This window comes from Cinclus cinclus, chromosome 10 (assembly GCF_963662255.1).
Source record: "Cinclus cinclus chromosome 10, bCinCin1.1, whole genome shotgun sequence".
Classification (NCBI taxonomy): domain Eukaryota; kingdom Metazoa; phylum Chordata; class Aves; order Passeriformes; family Cinclidae; genus Cinclus; species Cinclus cinclus.
The window spans coordinates 23,930,778-23,947,786 of NC_085055.1; the positions used below are offsets into that span (position 1 = coordinate 23,930,778).

General features: G+C 44.3%; 1 protein-coding gene across 1 annotated transcript in view; it reads right to left on the reverse strand.

The window, feature by feature from the left end:
• Positions 1-17,009, reverse strand: part of GPC1 (glypican 1) — a 191,467-nt gene that overhangs the window by 41,022 nt on the left and 133,436 nt on the right. The gene's annotated exons all lie outside the window — the stretch shown is intronic.

Consider the following 17,009-nt stretch of genomic DNA (forward strand, 5'->3'; position numbering starts at 1 on the left):
AGCTTTCTGCATGTTTTCTGACATTTTCTACAACACCCACTGATCCTGAGGAAGTGTTTGGCAGGTAAGAGGAAGGGACAAAGAACACGTAGTAGAATTCTTCATCCAGAGTATTTATTACAATCTTGAGTCATCTGCCACGGTGGAGAGTTTGATTCGCTGATAATTTCACACTACATAAAAATTGAGTCTGTGATAATTTAGGTAGGCTATCAAGTACTGCTGATCTCGACCATAAACAAAGCAAAACCAGTAATTGCTTTTACTGAAAAATTATGCGTGCTTTAGTGTTTTAACACTGGGCTATCCCAGGGGAAGGAGAAGAAGATTGGAAAGTGGTGGTTTCAACAAACATGAAATTGCACAAAAAGTAGCAAAAATTAGATGACACTGAATTTCCACGCATAAAAGCAAATAAAAATGCTGTAATATTGGCTTCTTCAATTTAATCCAGTCAGCTTTGAGATTTCCATTTGTTTTGATATGAAAAATATCAATTCATCACAATACTGAGTTTTGCAATTACTTCACTGTGATACCATTAGTAAGAAAAAGCTATTGATTTAAACAATGCACACATAAACATGGTTTTCAAACCGAAATTCCTGTTTTTCTTAAAGCTTTTGCTATTAATGATTAGAATTCATCAGCACAAGAGCAAAAACCCCCAGGCACAGAGACTTAAATCTCACAGCCCTTGCTGGCAGTGCCCATGACTGAACATTGCATTTGCAGCCCCATTTTCTGTGAGCGAGGAAAAAATGATGATTTTTATGGCAACAAAAGCTTTCCCCTCCTGTGGCTCACAAGCTGCATGGCAGCTCCTGGCTGCTTGCAGTCAAAAGTGTTGCAGAATTTAATATTAAGGCTGAGGGACTTCTGCAGCTTCAGGAGTTACTCTACAGCTCAAGTCAGGGAGGCATGCAGAGGGCCCCAACTAAATGTACTGGAATCAAAGACCTTAAATCTTTTTAGAATTTAAAACATGAAACTTCTCTCTCTATACAGCCAGAGTTTTATTCCCTCCTGTTTGCTGTTTCACAGTCTTAAAATTGAGTGCCAGTAATCCCTAAAAGAATTTCAGGGTTATCATAAAGGGTTTCTACTTCTACATTAAAAATATTCCATAACCTGCAAAAGGCAGGCCTGAGGCTTGGTGATGCAAAAAAAAGCTCCCAGTAAAATTGCCAGAGTGATAGACTTGACAATAGATTGACAGACTGAGCATCCTCAAGGCAAGGAGAAGGGAGGCTGTGACTCCTCTGTGCCTCTCCAGAGCTGCAGAGCCAGCACCCCACTCACAGGGAGCTCACCTTGAGCCCCACAGCACTTCAGACTACAAAGAACCCATTATCCTCGCCTGGTGCTTTCTTTAATTGACACAGATGCCATTTCCTATTATAAATAATTTGTTCCACAAATAGACATTTTCAGGAACAACATCTGTGCCTGTGCTTAATTTGCAGCATGCTGATTGTCTTACAGGAGTCAATGGGAGAGGTCACACAAGTTAAACAACTTCTGCAAACTGAACTTTGTGGGACTGGGGGGGGTCTTTGTTTGCATTTTGCTTTTGTTTTGTCTTTGCCTGCCGTGGGTTTTGTGCTTCTTTGGTGTCACAGCTCCCATGAGGTGTGTAGGAGTTATTTAGGGGTGATACTGGAAACACCAGCCTTTGTATTTAAACTATTGGTTTAACATGAAACATTAAATGTTTTCTAAATAATTTCAGATGGATTTGGAAGCGGTTTTTTGAAAGGCAGTTTTTAGGAGCACTTACTTTAACTGTCCCATGCTGCTGGTCCCAGTCTCCACATGTTCATTTGGGTTCATCCTACTGAGGCCCAGGCAGTGCTGAACCTCCTCCCAGCAAACATCCACTCCCCTGCTGCTAGAGGGGCTGTGTGTGCTGTGGCTTTGTACATCCAGCCTCAGCAATACACAGAAAAGGTTTTTGGTGGCAAGCATGAAAGGTGAGAGGTCCTCAATGTCCCAAGATTATATTGCAGCTTGTACACAGCAAATAGTAGATACCAAACTGCCCACAGGAAAATGCATGTATTTGTAAAATCAGGAGATTTTACAAACAACTCCTTCCTCCTCTTCCAATTTTCTGCACACCTAAAATCTATAATTTCATGTCCTGTATATACCTGATAGATTGCAGCCCTGTTGATATGCTGCAATAACAAATAAATGTTTTTTATTAATGGGACTATAAAACACATGCTCAACCCCTGTGGAATTAATTGCAGTGCTTTCTTTACATGCTACCTGCAACACTGCCAGTGCAGTGGAACATGGCATTCCCTGTTTTACCCAGCCAAAAAACCATGGGGTGTGGTTGCTCCAGGCATCCAGCAGTGGCTGCCTCTCCAGGCATGAACGAAGGGAAACTTTTCACAGCACTGTAGCTGTGTGAGAGAGGAGCCTGACAGAAAAATGAATGTATTCAGGTCTTTATCTCTGGTTAATTTACTTCCATGGCTATATGGAAAAATGAATGCTAATTGAGCTGGTATGTCTGGGCTTTCATTTCTGTTATCCCCATGAAGGATCAAGCAGTAGGTTTTCCCATCTCACCAAGGGATGACACTGCAGCCAAGCTCCATCATTCAGCCCATCCACAATTTGCAGTTCCTCTGATATAAACCCAGCAGCCTGGCATGTAGCTGCATGCTACCAGCAATCATCAGCTGAGGTGGTTAATAATTTCTTCTTCCTGCTGTGAAACTCTTCCTGGCATTCCTTCAGCACTAGCTTCCTTGTGCTGAGGCTCAGCTCAGGCAGCTCCCTTGGGACCTCAAAAAACAGCAGGGTTGTTACTTTTATGTGTGTTTGACAAATGGGTGAGACAGCCTCCAAAGACCTGTTAACTATCTGGATTTTTTCAGATAAAAAAACCTCCAAAACACCAGAATCTTCCCCTGCTGCCAGTTCTGGTGATGTGGTTAAATGAAGTCCCTGTTCTGCTTGGAGTGGGCAAATGGAATGGGTGGTGCAAACAGAGGCACCAGCTCAGTGACACTCTTCAGTGAGGGAAGGACAGAGGTGCTGTCCTGAGCAAGCGCTTTGTTCCAGGTTTGTCCTGTTCCTGCTGAGAGGAAAGTGGATCACGTCTCCCCAGGGTATCTCCCCATTTCTTCTGCCCTAATGCTAATCAGAATGCCCTGTGCTAATCAGAAGACAGGTGAAAAGAGAATCATTAAGGTTGGAAAAGACCTTCAAGATGATTGGGTACCAAATGACTGAATGAGATGATGGCCAGGGCATCCTGGTGTCCTCTGCAACGCTGCAGGATACAGTCATTCCCTTTTTCTGCGTGAGCTGGTGCAAAACGTCAGTGTGCTGGTGCTTGTCCTTCTGCAAGGCCACAGCTGTGTGGTGACACAAGTGCTGCCTCATCAGCACCCAACAGCATTTATTTGCAGGGGATGAAATACCAGGATTACTTGGGAGGAGGGTGCTGGGTGTGTGTAGCTGGGGAAAGGCCTGTGCTGATAATGAGAAACAAAAACGCTCACTTCCAAACTTTCACCAAAAATCAGGCCATAATAAGCACTTGTCAGCAGAAGAGGGAAAAGTGTTTCAACACCAGCTTTCAGGAGAGTGAGAAGAGACCAGAGCAGCAGGAGATGTATCATCTCATTGTTTTTTGAAGGCTCTCTGTCCCACAGTTAGTAATTTTTCCAAATCTCCCTTCCAGGATGAAGTTTCCCCCATCAGGGTCTGTTCTCTTGAGCTTTAATGTGTTTTCATGGCTGAAAGAAAAGAATGTATCTACTACAAAATTTGCTGCTGTTTTCTGGCAGGACTCAGCTAGGTCTCATGGCCTGAAAACATGCTGAATTAATTTGGGCTGAGCAAATATAGACAGCAAAACATACATATAACACAAGAGCTTATTCTCTATTATTTTACATAATAGAAAACTCTCTGCCCCTTGAAGACACCTCCCTTCCCCCAGGGAGGTTTTTCAAACAGCTCAAAGCATGGGAACTGTCCAGATCAAACACAGACTCCTTAGTCCCATCCGAAATACATAAACACAGACTTGCCCATCACATAATCCAACCTCCTCCACCCAGTGGCATGAGGTGAGCAGCTTTTATCAGTGCCAGACTCATTATCTTTTCTCCAGAGGATACTGGAGAAGCACCAGTCCAGCCAGAGTCTCCTGAAATTAAAAGACTGTGAAAAGGCAGGATGGACCTGCTTGGGCTGAGAGCAGGAGTAAGAGCAGAAAACTATGAGACAGAAACGTATAAACCAAAGGAAGAAGTTGGCAAGAGCACAAGGAGTCTTTTCTGCTGCACCAGGGAAGTCTGATAGGCTCATCTGTCTGGAACCACCACACTGAGCACAGGGTTGTGTTGTCACAAAGAAAGAGCAAACTGCAATTAAAACAATTTACAGAAAGGGTTAACCAGCATCACTCTGCCTGAGCAGCACATTCCTCTGGCAGTAATCTCTTCTATTTTTAAGAGATTAAAACCTAAGAGCAGCAGCATCTGGCCTCTAATTTGCAGAAATAACAAATCAAATGCCCCAAAATTGGTAATTTGGTAGATTAAATTATCAAAGCCTACTCTTTTGGTGTCCACATCTGATAGTGTTTTGATCTTGTTTATATCTTAGAAATTGTTTCATGGACTAACTTTGTTGATTATCTTCAAACTGGGACAGGTTTTATTCTATCAGCAACTCGGTTGCCTTCCAAGCAGCAGCCTACTCTTTAAAGTGCAAATTAAGAACCAGGGAAGGGAAGAAAGGATGGAGCTGTTTGAAGGAGCTGCTGGACGTCAACAGAGGTCAGCGCTTCAGTTTCATTTCTTAACTACGTATGTACAAATGACCTGATGCAATCCAAAATGGAAAGCCGTGACCAAAAGAGGAGCAACAGGCAACTGTAGAGTCTCAGCGTTCCGAGCAGTGGATGATGGGTCTGGCCACACCAGCCCCAGCCACTTGGGACAGTTCTGTGGAAGAGATGGTGGAGGCCACAGGAGATTCCCTCCTGGAAAGCCTGCACCAGAGGGATTTCCCAGGGAGCTAGAGAAGAAGGCAGCCTACTCTTCTGCCAAGAACCATAATAGCACATGTAACTGCGGGAACACTAAGCAGAACAGAGCTTACAAAAGTGCATTCAGTGAGGTGGCTACAACCCAAACACAGGGAAATGCAGGTGATTCCACTTCCAACTCTTCTGGGTGCAGAAGAGGCTGAGAGAGGCAGCTCTGAGCTGGTGACTGCTGCAGCTGGCTCTGCTCTGTGTCCTCGGGAGCTGCTGCTGCACAGACTCGCTGTGGCTCATCCTGCAGGAGATGCTGACCTTTCCTCAGGGCTCTCTCCAGCTGCACAAGGCTGCAGGTGGTCTGCCCTGGAGCCCAGCCCTGCTGCACCACAGTGACCGTGGGGCTGCTGCTGGTGCCCAGCTCTGAAGGGCAGGGTCGGGAGGTGCCAGAGCTCAGCTGCCTCCCAGAAAGAGAAAGGCTCTAAATTAATGTGCTCTGTGATGAGTTGCCAGTGTTAGTGTGGCTTCTGAACTAGCCCCAATGCCACAGAGAGATTAAATCTTTATTTTAACAAGATTATTATGGTTTCCTAGGCAATCCAATGCATACAAACAATGGAGCTAACAAAACACTGGATAAAGGCATATCACTTCAATTCCCACATACTGCAAAATATTACTTGCCCTGGGGGAACTCACTGGGGAGGATGAGAACACTTCAAGAAACTTAACCCTGAAGAAATGAGCTGGAAACTTCAAATCTGACCAGTGTGAACATGTCAGAAACTGTACAGCTGACATACAATCTCCAGCAATAACGTGTAAGATGCTTTACCCCTGAGCCAAGGTTTTGCCTGAATCATGTGAAAACTTTTCATAGACATAAAAATAGAAAATTTACATACACACACCTCTATCTTAAGAAATATGATTCTGCATCTGAGGGCCTGCTATATGGTCTTTAAAGAAGCTCAACAATACTTTTATCGTTAGCCTCTGCGTTATGGTACTTCCACACTGTGATAGCTAAAGTCAACTTCAAATTATTAATCAAATAAATATGCACAGAGATCCCAGGGGCACGATGCCAAAAGCCAGTAGGCAGTACGGTGAAGGAGTGGGAATTCATCCAGAGTTAAAATTCAAATGCAGGCTATTCTTTCACAAAAGCCAAACAATTCCTCCATCCCAGACTTTGCATGAACTGACTGAGTTAAAAATACATGACTTTTATGCCTCTGTGCTTGACAGTCCATGTCCTCTACTCAATCTGCAGCCAGCGTTCCTGGGGAGGACTCACAAACCAACATCATAGCCTGATAAAGCAACCCTTTTTCTGCTCAAAGGGGTTTCCTCCTCTGCAACAGAATCAGTAAAACACAGTTTGCGTCATTCAACAAGCTGCTTCTGAAGAAATACTCAGGAATAGCCTCAGTTTTGTTATTAATCATCCCTCACCTGTGGAGAACATTGGTCCCACCAAAAACTTAAGAAACACAGAATCAGCTGAGTCACACCTTAAGACCCTCTCTCCTACCTGATAAAAAATGGCAGACACACAGCTGCAAACAAAACCAAGTAGCACGTATTCCACAGAAGTGAAATCTGCCAGACCCATAGAGAAAATGATCCAACTCGGTTTGATTTGTGGGATTCAGCTCTGCCTTAGAAGCTCCACCTGTGCACTTCCTGCTGCTCCTGATGTCCAGTGACAGCCAGGGCAGTGTCACCTGACTCATGCTGGACTCCAAAGCTTCACAATGTAGTACAACATAATGAGTCAACAAAGCAGGAAAATGATCAAATTGCTTCTTGGGAGTTTGATGGGGTCCACTCAATGCACTCATCCTCCTGTGTGCTGCCATCTGGTACAAGAGCTTACCACAAGCTGCTGATAAAGAATTTACATTGCTTTGGTACAGCACAATGCTCATCACTTTAACAGCTCCACTCCCTTTTTTTAATAAACCTCAGGAGACATCTGCATTCCCTAACTCACCTAATCCATGGGGTGTTGGTCAGAACAACGCCTTTTTCTCTTCCAAAGTTGATGGCAGTAATAAATCACAGAATATGCTCATTTGGGACTCACAAGGATCATAGAGTTTAACTCCTGGCCCTGCACAGGATATCCCAAGAGGCATACAATGTGCCCAAGAGTATTGTTCAAACGCTTCTTAAACTCTGTCAAGTTTGTTGCTGTGCCCGCTGAAAAAAAAGGCTTTTTCATGTCAGAGACAGGTGAGTTTCATCCGCTGCATCACAAGAAGCACCGTAACTTGCATTTTGGGAATACATATCTTCCAGAAGGGTTTATGAGAAATAGACTCCATTGCTCCTCTCAGAAATATGTTCCAGCAGTTAATCTTCCTGGGTGCTAAAACACGTGCCTTAGTTTACATCAAACTGATTTTAGCACCCAGCTTGCCTGCTAGCAAACTGTGAGTGTAACACAAGCAGGAGCCTTGGAGAGTGGAACCTCCCAACCAAGCTCATTGAAACCACAGAGGAGAGCTCCAGTGGCAAAATGCTTATTCAGGAGTTTAGCAGGAAGCATGGAGTTTATTCCTTCTCTTTTGGGTACAGTGGAATATTTCAGACACCAGAGGTGAGAGTCACAATTGCAACTCTGAAGCAATACTGTGTGAAGCACTTGGGCATCCAGGAGGAACTGGGGGAAAGCATGCTTTCCACATGCCATGCATGGATAAGCTCTTTTTAAAAACATACCAATACTACAAAAATATCAGTGATTCTATGATTTCTGTCTGTCTATGAACTGTTGGTGCCAGGATCTTTAGGGCCAAGGACTGTCTCCTCACCCCATGTTCATACAGCACCCACTGACTCTGATCTGAAGCTTCCAGAAGTGCTTATCTGTACCTCTGTCAAGGCATTTCTTCAATCCTGTTGGTCCAGAGTCTCTCAGCAACAGAGTGACTATTTATTCAACTATATTTATTTTCTTTCAAAGGATATTTATTAATTACTTTTTAAAAAGACCATGTGCTTGTTGTGGTTTTTTTGCAAGTGCCAAGAAATTAAAAAAAATCAAACCCTGGGTAAATGGTGCCAAGAAATGCAGAAATGTATTTCTTCACCCTACACCTCTTCAACGTTTGTCTGCCCTCCCCAACAAGTCCCTGTTCTCTCTAAGCCCTGGGAGCACTGGTGCCCATGGTCATTACAGAACTATTCAGGGTGCCTGCCACAGCTGATGACAGCTCTATAATCGTGGTGCAATTGGATATGTTGCCATGCTTAAGTCAGCTGGTTTGTGTTGGAGGTTTCAGCGTGGCATGCCTTCGAACTGATGTAATTCTCCATGTGTTGTCTGAAAAGTGTGGCAAGTCCTGCTGGAGCCCAATGAAAGAAACCTATATTTTCCAGGCCCTCCTTGGCCACAGTGATGATTGGTGGTGGGCTGACACGTGTAATTCTGAATCTCTGCTCGTCCCTGGGCAGCTTGCAGAGCTTGCCCACAGAAAGACAACCGTCAGCTGAAACCCACCCAAATTCCTGCCCGACTAAAAAAAGAGATTCAGCCGTTCAGAAGCAACAGAGAGATCTGCCAACCCAAACTGAGTCCCTCCAAGAAATTAACTCCCATTTGTTTATTACTGAGTATTTGCCACCTCTAAGTACTGTGAATAGCTGAAACATATTCCAACTGGGGAAGCTGCCAGGGGCCGTTTTCTTGAAAAGGCCGATGCACATATTCTGGTCTCGCTGATGCCACTCCTTCCAATCTGTGCCCTCTTCTACCAGACCAAACCCCTCAAAGATTATCAGTCTTTTCTGTTTGCAGCTGCCGATGGCACACTGGGCTCGCCCTGCCTGGCTCTGGGCCACCCTCCTCCAGGACTGGGTGTTCAGTGCTGTTCTGGCAGCAGGCCTGGACAGAAGGGAACACTCTTTCCCTTCTAACCCAGCAAACAGGTACAGGACCACTGCATTAACTTGGATTTTAACTGGCTGTGCCCAGCACTGTGCTCTCTAGGAGCTGCACAACCAAGTTCCTAAGTTCTACTTGTCCTCTCCAAAGGGCAAAGTGGTGCTGCTTCCAGAAGGTTCCAGGGCCTGGGAGATGGAGAGTCCCATGGCAGTACTGACTGTAAGAGTATGACACAGCAGTGATTCTCTATTTAGGGGGAAAATAGCTCCTGTACAACTTTTTTACACTCCAGAAACAGTGGCTAACTTGCATAGAAAATAGAAAATGGAAGATAAAGGGCCATTCCCTTTTGAAACCTCATAAACAACAGTAAATCAAAATAAGAACATCCTTGTCTCCTCTCACTGCAGGCAGGTCTGAACAAAATAGTAGGATTCTCTGCAATTAATTGCTAGTGTATCCAAGACAACAAATCAACCATTTTCATCTGTTACCTGTGTGTGTTTGTATCAAGGGAAATGTAAATTTAGAGCTGATGAGAATAACTTCTGATGCCTGGGCAACAGTGCTGGAAATTATTCTTTCCTTCACCCTACTTTTTAAAGGTATCTTTCTTTATAAATTTTAACATTCAGCTACAAAACATTGGATAAATAATGGGAATTGCCACCTTACTGATATGGCATTAGCAGCAATCAGCTCATACATCACACAGACTTGGCTCTTTCCTACTAGGTCACTACTACAGAAAGACAGTTTCAGAAGGAAAGTAGTGGACTAACCTGTACAAAAAATGCTTTTTGAGGGCTGACTTCAAGACCCAGCAAACAAAAGCAGAGATGGCAGCAGCTAAAGGCAGACAGCAAACTTCCTGAGGATCTTTTTCCCTTCAGGCAGATTACTGAATATACAATACACATCCCTGTATTGGAGACACTCCAAAATCCTAGATGCACCAACACCACAAAGGCTTCCCAAGCACTCCCCTTTCACACTGACTCACGCTGCCTTTCACAGCCCAGCAAATACATGAAATTAAAGAAGAGCAACTAAGAGTGACCTTTAAAATAGAAAAATACTAATTTCAGCTCTTGTTTTATGTATCTTCAATAATTGATCCCCGACCTGTCCCGGGGAGGTTGCTCAGGCTCCCCAGCCTGCCTGGCTGTGACTGTGCATGTGTCATGCGCGCTCAGCTCCCGCAGTGCGTCCCGCTGCCACCACTGCTGCTCCTTGACCTGCTCCCCAAGAGCATAGCTTGATGCCTTTGACATGTCTACCTCACCTGTCTATGCAAAGCAGAAGTTACAGAGCCAGGAATACAAGGTTCTTGGTGAAGGGTAAAAAAGAGAATGACTGAGAACATACCCAGACATCCCTTACATACAAAGCTGCAGGTGTAGTTTGGTCAAGGTGAGTCCTTTGGCAGGAGGGCAGAGGTGAAATGACAGTCCCGGTACTGGTAATGTTCAGTGAGGTTTGTACACACACAGAATGGTTTGGCCATGTCAATAGCTAAGTCACATCTCCCCATATGGTATATGCTTTTCATGTTGTTTCTTCTTTTGCAAACTTGATATGTATCATGCTGCTTAGTTTACTATATACACGTACATAGATACAAAGTGATAAGTAACCAAAATATTTGGGCTTTAAGAGTCAGGAACTGGGGCTGGTTCCATATATAATGCATATGTTACATACAAAGCCATGACTAAAGCATTGTGGTAACCTTCAGAGGAGCCTCCAGGTGATGATGCATAATTAAGGGACTTGCTAAGCCTAAAGCTACTGAGAAAAACCAATTAGAGTAAAACCAAACCAAAACAAACCCCTATTATGCTTAAATCTAGTTTTAGACACCTGTTGTGGGGGATTTATAAAATACCCCTTAAAGCAAGTGATTCATGAGCCACAGGCAAGTGACAGGCCAGAAACAGAACCCAGCAAGCTGGTGTGGAGTCTGGCAGTGTGCTGGGAGCCTCACACGAAGCATCCATCCTACCACCCTGACACACCCTCTGTGTGCCTTAAAAACAGTATGACTCAAAAACCAAACCACAAAAACATGTTTCTTCAGAAAAAATGTGTGATGGCAAGTTGACTACAGCATCATTTATGTGTGTTTTTTCTTCTGTCAGCAGGAAACCTGGAATATTTTCCTTTGCCAGATGAACACTGTCCACACCTAACACCAAGAGCACACAGGGCTGAACAACAGGGAATAACACTTCTTGGTTGCTTTCATTAAAATCACTTACTTTTCATGGTATTTAATACAATTCAGCTTGTGCATCAGACTTCTCTTTGGGACTCATTCCCTGTACCCAGCTGAGAAAACTAATTCTATCTAATCACTTAAAAGAGCTTCCTGGGAGTCTAACAGATGATCAGTGATGTCTAAACCTCAGGAACACTTCTGTGCACATGAATCTTCCCATGCAAACTCAGATCTTTGAATTTTTCAGATATGTTCTGGGATTTGAGCTTTTACTTACACCCACATTTTCCACTCTGAACCATTCAAAATAGTTTCTTTACAATTAAACCCAAGCAGTGCCATAGTGGGAACCACTGCTGTACAAGTCAGTCTGTTGAGATGAATCAGTTTGTTATAGATCAACTCTGTATTCATGGAGGAACCCATTTAAGTTACCAGCAGATTACAGATACTTCCCTCAACACGACACAAACTCTCCAGATAAGGTTATTTTTTTACAGCAAAATCTGATTTTAATTGCAGCACAGGAAAAAATGTTGAAGAAAAATCTTCCACCTGCCTTGAGAAATTAAAAAACCCCACGTGTGAAGCACATGTGTACTCTGCTGAACACACTCCAACTGTATTTGCACTGTGGACACTGAAAGGAAAGGAAAACAAGAAAGAAAATAAATGTAATAGATATAGAAGAAAGAGTAACATGTGGAATGAAATGAGTTAGCTACTCAGAATTTTCTGTGGAAAGGCAGACCACATTCACAGCTTGGGTCTGATTGAAAGTCCTTTAAAAGAAATGCTCCTACTGACTTCAGTAGGATTTTGGATCACATCCAGCAGATCCCAAATGCTATCCATTATCATATGATGAGTGTGAATATACACTCTCATTAATACTCAAAATGTCACCTTTTACAAACTTCATAAACAGACAAATACAGGAGAGTACAAAATGAGGAGATACGCAAGAGGAACTGATGAAGGAAAAACTCAAGGTTAAAAAAAGGCAAACAAGCAAATCATTAATGCTCTTGAGACTGATGATATAATACGGTGATGGGAGAACACACCTCAGAGGCAGATGGAAGTTTGAGCTGTGGCTTCAGGTTCCCACACCCTCAGAAACCTAAATTCCACCACCAGCTTCCTGGTTTGTACAAAAACCTTATTCAAAAGTTTGGGTTTAGAGAAATAGGCAGAAAAATCACTGCTTGTTGCCCATTTATCCAAGCACATCCAGTTTGCTTTCCTTATGTTGTTTATATTTGTGTTCCTACTTGCTCTTTTGAGATCTCTGTTTCTGCTTCCTGATGAAGTGTGGGCAAGGTAAACTGACACAACAACCATAAGGGTGTCAGCCTGTTCCTAATTCTCATAACTTGCCTGTGCTTAGCTTGATTAGGAAGTGGGCATGGGTTCCTGTAGTGTTTAAATTGTTTTTCCTTCTTTTTACTCAAAGTTTTCTCTGACACCGTAAACAGTGTTTTTAGCCAGGCAGGTAATTAAACGCTCATTAAAACAACTAATTAGTGCCGTACCAAAAGTAAGAGATTTTTATCCACTGCCTTAAGGGCTGGGGTCTTCAGAGGGAAAAGAGTTGATTTGAACCAGAGAAATGACAGAGACCCGGGGCCTCTAACAGAGCCTCAAATGAAGCCTAAGCTGCAAGTGATGTACCAGAATTACAACATCTACTGTGGTCACCAGCAAAGGTTATCGAACACCTTCAAAGCGAAACACTAAGTACAGAAGAAAATAAATATTCTTCTGTACTAAGAAAGGGATTAGCACATCAGAGAAAAGCCTACAAAATAAATATCTAACTTCTAATTGTAGTTCTCAGCATTCTAATTACTTCTTTGCCCCCCCAGGACAGACAGCCCCCGTGCTGGGAGCAGCAGCCGGGTGCGTGCTCACGGAGCTGCAGCACGTGAAGCTGTACGGGCTGGTGACAAGTGCCCTGATTCCTGTCACAGCACGAGAGCAGTGCTGCTGAGGATGCTGACACAGCCCCTTCGGCTCACGGCACCGGCCGCACGGAGGGCAGGCTCATGAGCTCTTGGTACTTCCAAATTGAAAAAGAATGCAGAGCTCTGCCATCCGTTCAGAAGATGAGACTTACTTTGAAAAACTGTTTTCAACATAATTTGCAATTAAATGCTTTTAAAAAACTGCAGGGACCGCATTTATGATCTGATATAAAAATCAACAGATGCCTGTTAAGTTATCACAATGAAGAACTTGTTCGATGGGATTACATTCATTATTGTAAGTGATTTATATCCTATAAATCACTTCTTTGGGGATTTACTTATTTTCCCTTTGGCTGGCAGTGCTACTCATTCTGTTCCTGCTATTTTGGAGATGAAAGTTTGGAACATCTCACATATGTAGAATGAATAAATATTACGAGACATGCTGAGAAAAGCTGTCCTGTTTGTCAAGTGCCTTTGGCTAAAGGAAATTCTGAGCTTCTTGTACCATCTGTGTCCATACCCACATACACTCACCATACTGAACCCTCTTCATGCAATTCCAGCCTCAGAGCCAGGTTCTCCTGGCTGGGTGCAGCCCAGCAGATCCCCATAGATTTTGGCTGATTCCAGGCAAGTGAGAAACTTGCTGTACCCCGGAATGATTTCTGTAACTTTATTCAGATGGTGCAGCACTGGAAGATGAATCACAGTGACCTGCAAAGAATCTACTACTACGTCAATGGAGGAGGCGAGACACACTAAAAATGCGGCAGCCTGAGACAGAGTGAAATGGGTTTCATGTGTCCTCAACCTCCTGCTTGTAGTGCCAGAGAAGGGAAATCCAGGCTAGGCTGGGCTTAAAGTCATTGGAAAGCACTGCAGGCAGAAACCACAGACACGTTTGATTCGCAATCCAGCTAAATCAAACGGGAAAGGTACCCACAAAGTCTGGATAAGCAAAATGTGATGTGGTGCAGAACATGAAATCAAAATCAAAGGGAAAATAATTCCAGAGAAAGAGATGTGGAAATGGATAGTAATTCCATCACAGTCCTAAAGGCTTCAGGTGCCTCTCTGTAATTAAAGGTTGTCTCCAGCTGAAGCCATCTTCAATCTACAGAATGTAAGGGGAAGACAGAAATGAATGAAAACTATTTCATGCGTGAAAGTTTGCAAGGCTGGTCCTAATGCCCAAGCTCTTTCTTCAGCACCTCCCAGATAAAACTGCTGCTCAGCAGCTTTGTGTGCTCCAGCATCCTGATAGGAATGCAAGAGAAAAGCCTGCTAACTTTGAAGATAGGCTGATCACTGCAAGCTTTGTCTTGTCCTCATCCCTTTCTCTGTGCCTTGGATTTCAGTACAAACTTCATGTACCCAGATGCAAAGGCAGAATTTTGAGTGGAATTTCTTGTGTGTCTGAGAGCCCCTGAGGAATGGAGGTCCTGTTACCAGAAGGTGCCAAGAATGATAACAGAATGTTAGCCAGCTTGGATACACAGAGCATGACAGAACTGTATCAGAGTTCTCTGGTAGGAAGGCTATTATCAGCCTTTGAAATGCAAGCCTTTAACAGGGAAGATTAGACAGGTAAAAACTGATAGCAAACTCTGAGGAAGTTTCACCTTGAAATTGGCCCTTTGGGAACCATAAGGATAAAATAGGATCAATTAGAAGGGGAACAGCTCTACCTTGGCAAACTGACCATGACCACATGGGAGTTTGGGAGGCTTGCTGGGAGGCTTGCTGCACTCTGTGTGCCATGCAGGGTCCCTGATGAAAGCTAAAACAACAGAAAACTAGATCAAATAGTTCTAGATAAAATATCCATCTATTGCCCAGGCAGATTGAATCCTATTGAGTTCCTCACATCAGAAAACATGCTATGGAATGCTATGGAAAACATGACCAGCATCTAGGGAAGTTCTCTAGAACTTAAGTTTTCGGTTCCACACCCCCCCCCCGCCCCTTTTTTTTTTTTTTTTTTTTCCTGAAAGCAGCTGGAATACAGAATAACCCAGGGAAGCCAGCAAAAATACTGTGCCTCCAAAAATACCAGCCTGCCAGCTGGGGTTGGGCAAACAGGCATGCTGTCTGAGGGGCCAGGTGTCCAGCTGCTGAGTGAGCAGCCTGGTCATCCACAGGGTGTTTGAGCATCCAGTGGCAGCAAGGGCAGCCCAGCCTCGCGTTTCTGCAGCCCAACAGCTGCACTGTGGTGCCTCCTGCATAATCACTCCCATCCCTCTCCTTGTCCCAGAGGGGGTTGGCAACTGCTCCCTTGCCTCCATCTGGAGAAGCAGCTGGACATGACATGCCAAAGGAAAAAATTCCAACAGGGCCAAAATAAAAATCTCTCGACAAGACAATTTTTATGCTAGGAAATGTTACCAACCCAAGTCCCATAGGATCCCAGCAACTAGTAATTTAATCATTCAAATCCAAAGGTGCAGTATTTCCCCCTGAAGAAAGAAAGAGCTGGTGACTGGAAGCCCTGTAGGGAAAGGAATGTCTGTGTGGCTTTTCCTCCCTTCCCCTTCCAACTGAAACAGCATTCCTTTGCTCCATGAGCACTTATTTGGCCCTTCAGACCACCTTTCCTACCAGCTGTTCTCTCCATTTTAACCACACACACCCCATGTGTGGTAGAGGTGTGGGGACCCACGTGGCTGTGCCTATCCAGGGCAAAGCACCTGGACCCCAGCCTGGCTTTGCTCCCACCACCCATCTGCAGCCCCAGGGAATGGTGCAAGGGACGCCAACCCCAGGGGACCCCAGATCTGGCTGGCTGCGAGCCCAGGCAGTGCATCCCAACCTGCTTTTTTAGCCATGGAAGGCCTGCCCCATCCAGGCTGTGCCACCTCTGGCAAGCTCCAGTAATTTGTCCTGAGTGGTAGTATCTGAAAACACCCCCCAAAAAGGGAAAGGAACAATCAGTCAGCAAAAATAACCAGGCCCTCAGCCACAGGGTTGACAAGATCCCTTCTTATTTCAGGAGGCTGCGCTGCCCTCTGCTTAAAAACCTTCACCTCACTGAAGTCAGGGCTCCTCTGGGGAGGTTATTCAGGTATTTAAATACATGGCTTCACTATCTAAGTGAAGAACAAACACACCTGCCCTGTATTTCTCCTGGAAACGTGCACTGTTATCTTTAGTAAAAAGACGACATTTTTTATTTTCAGAAGGAAGCTCTAGGGAACAGTGCTTCAAACCAAAAACTATGTTATTTCTCAAACAGCCAAGAATAGTTGCCTTCATTTGGGCTGGTCTTAAAACTGGGATTTACCCCCAAATGACCTTTAGAGAGGGATTGACAGAAGTGCCAAGAAAAGCCCTCTTAGGCATGGAAGTGAGGAAGGAACACTTGGCCAAATAACAGAGCCCAGGAGGCCCTCGTGCAGGCTCCCACGCTGCCCCCATGGGACCTGCCCACGTGCCCCCTGTGCCCTGCTGCCAGGTACTGTGTGCAGAGCCAGCTCCCTGTCCCCAGCCCCGCTCTGGGGAGCTGTTAGGAACCCCTGTGTCACTGACACAGCTCAGGGGCACGCCTGGCTCCCAGTGCAGCACAGGCTTTAGTCACTGCAGAGATGGAAAGCATGTGGCCAGGGCAAACCAGCCAACCACATATTCTATGCAAGGAAGGGCTTTCCTCTGCTCCTCTTTTCAAATTCACAGGATCTTCAAGCAAGAAACCTGATTTTAAGGTGGAAGTTACTGTAGAAATGTGATGTTTAAAAATCAAACATTTTAAAAATACAACTTTAGGCAGAGGTTTAAGCTGTTAAACTACTGCACCCCTCTGCAGAGGGAGAACAACTAAGTAAAACTCCTGTAAGGTCTTCCCATGGTGGACTGGCCCCTCCAGATGAAGGCTGCATGTTAGGCAGCATCTCTGTCTCATCTGTGCTTTTA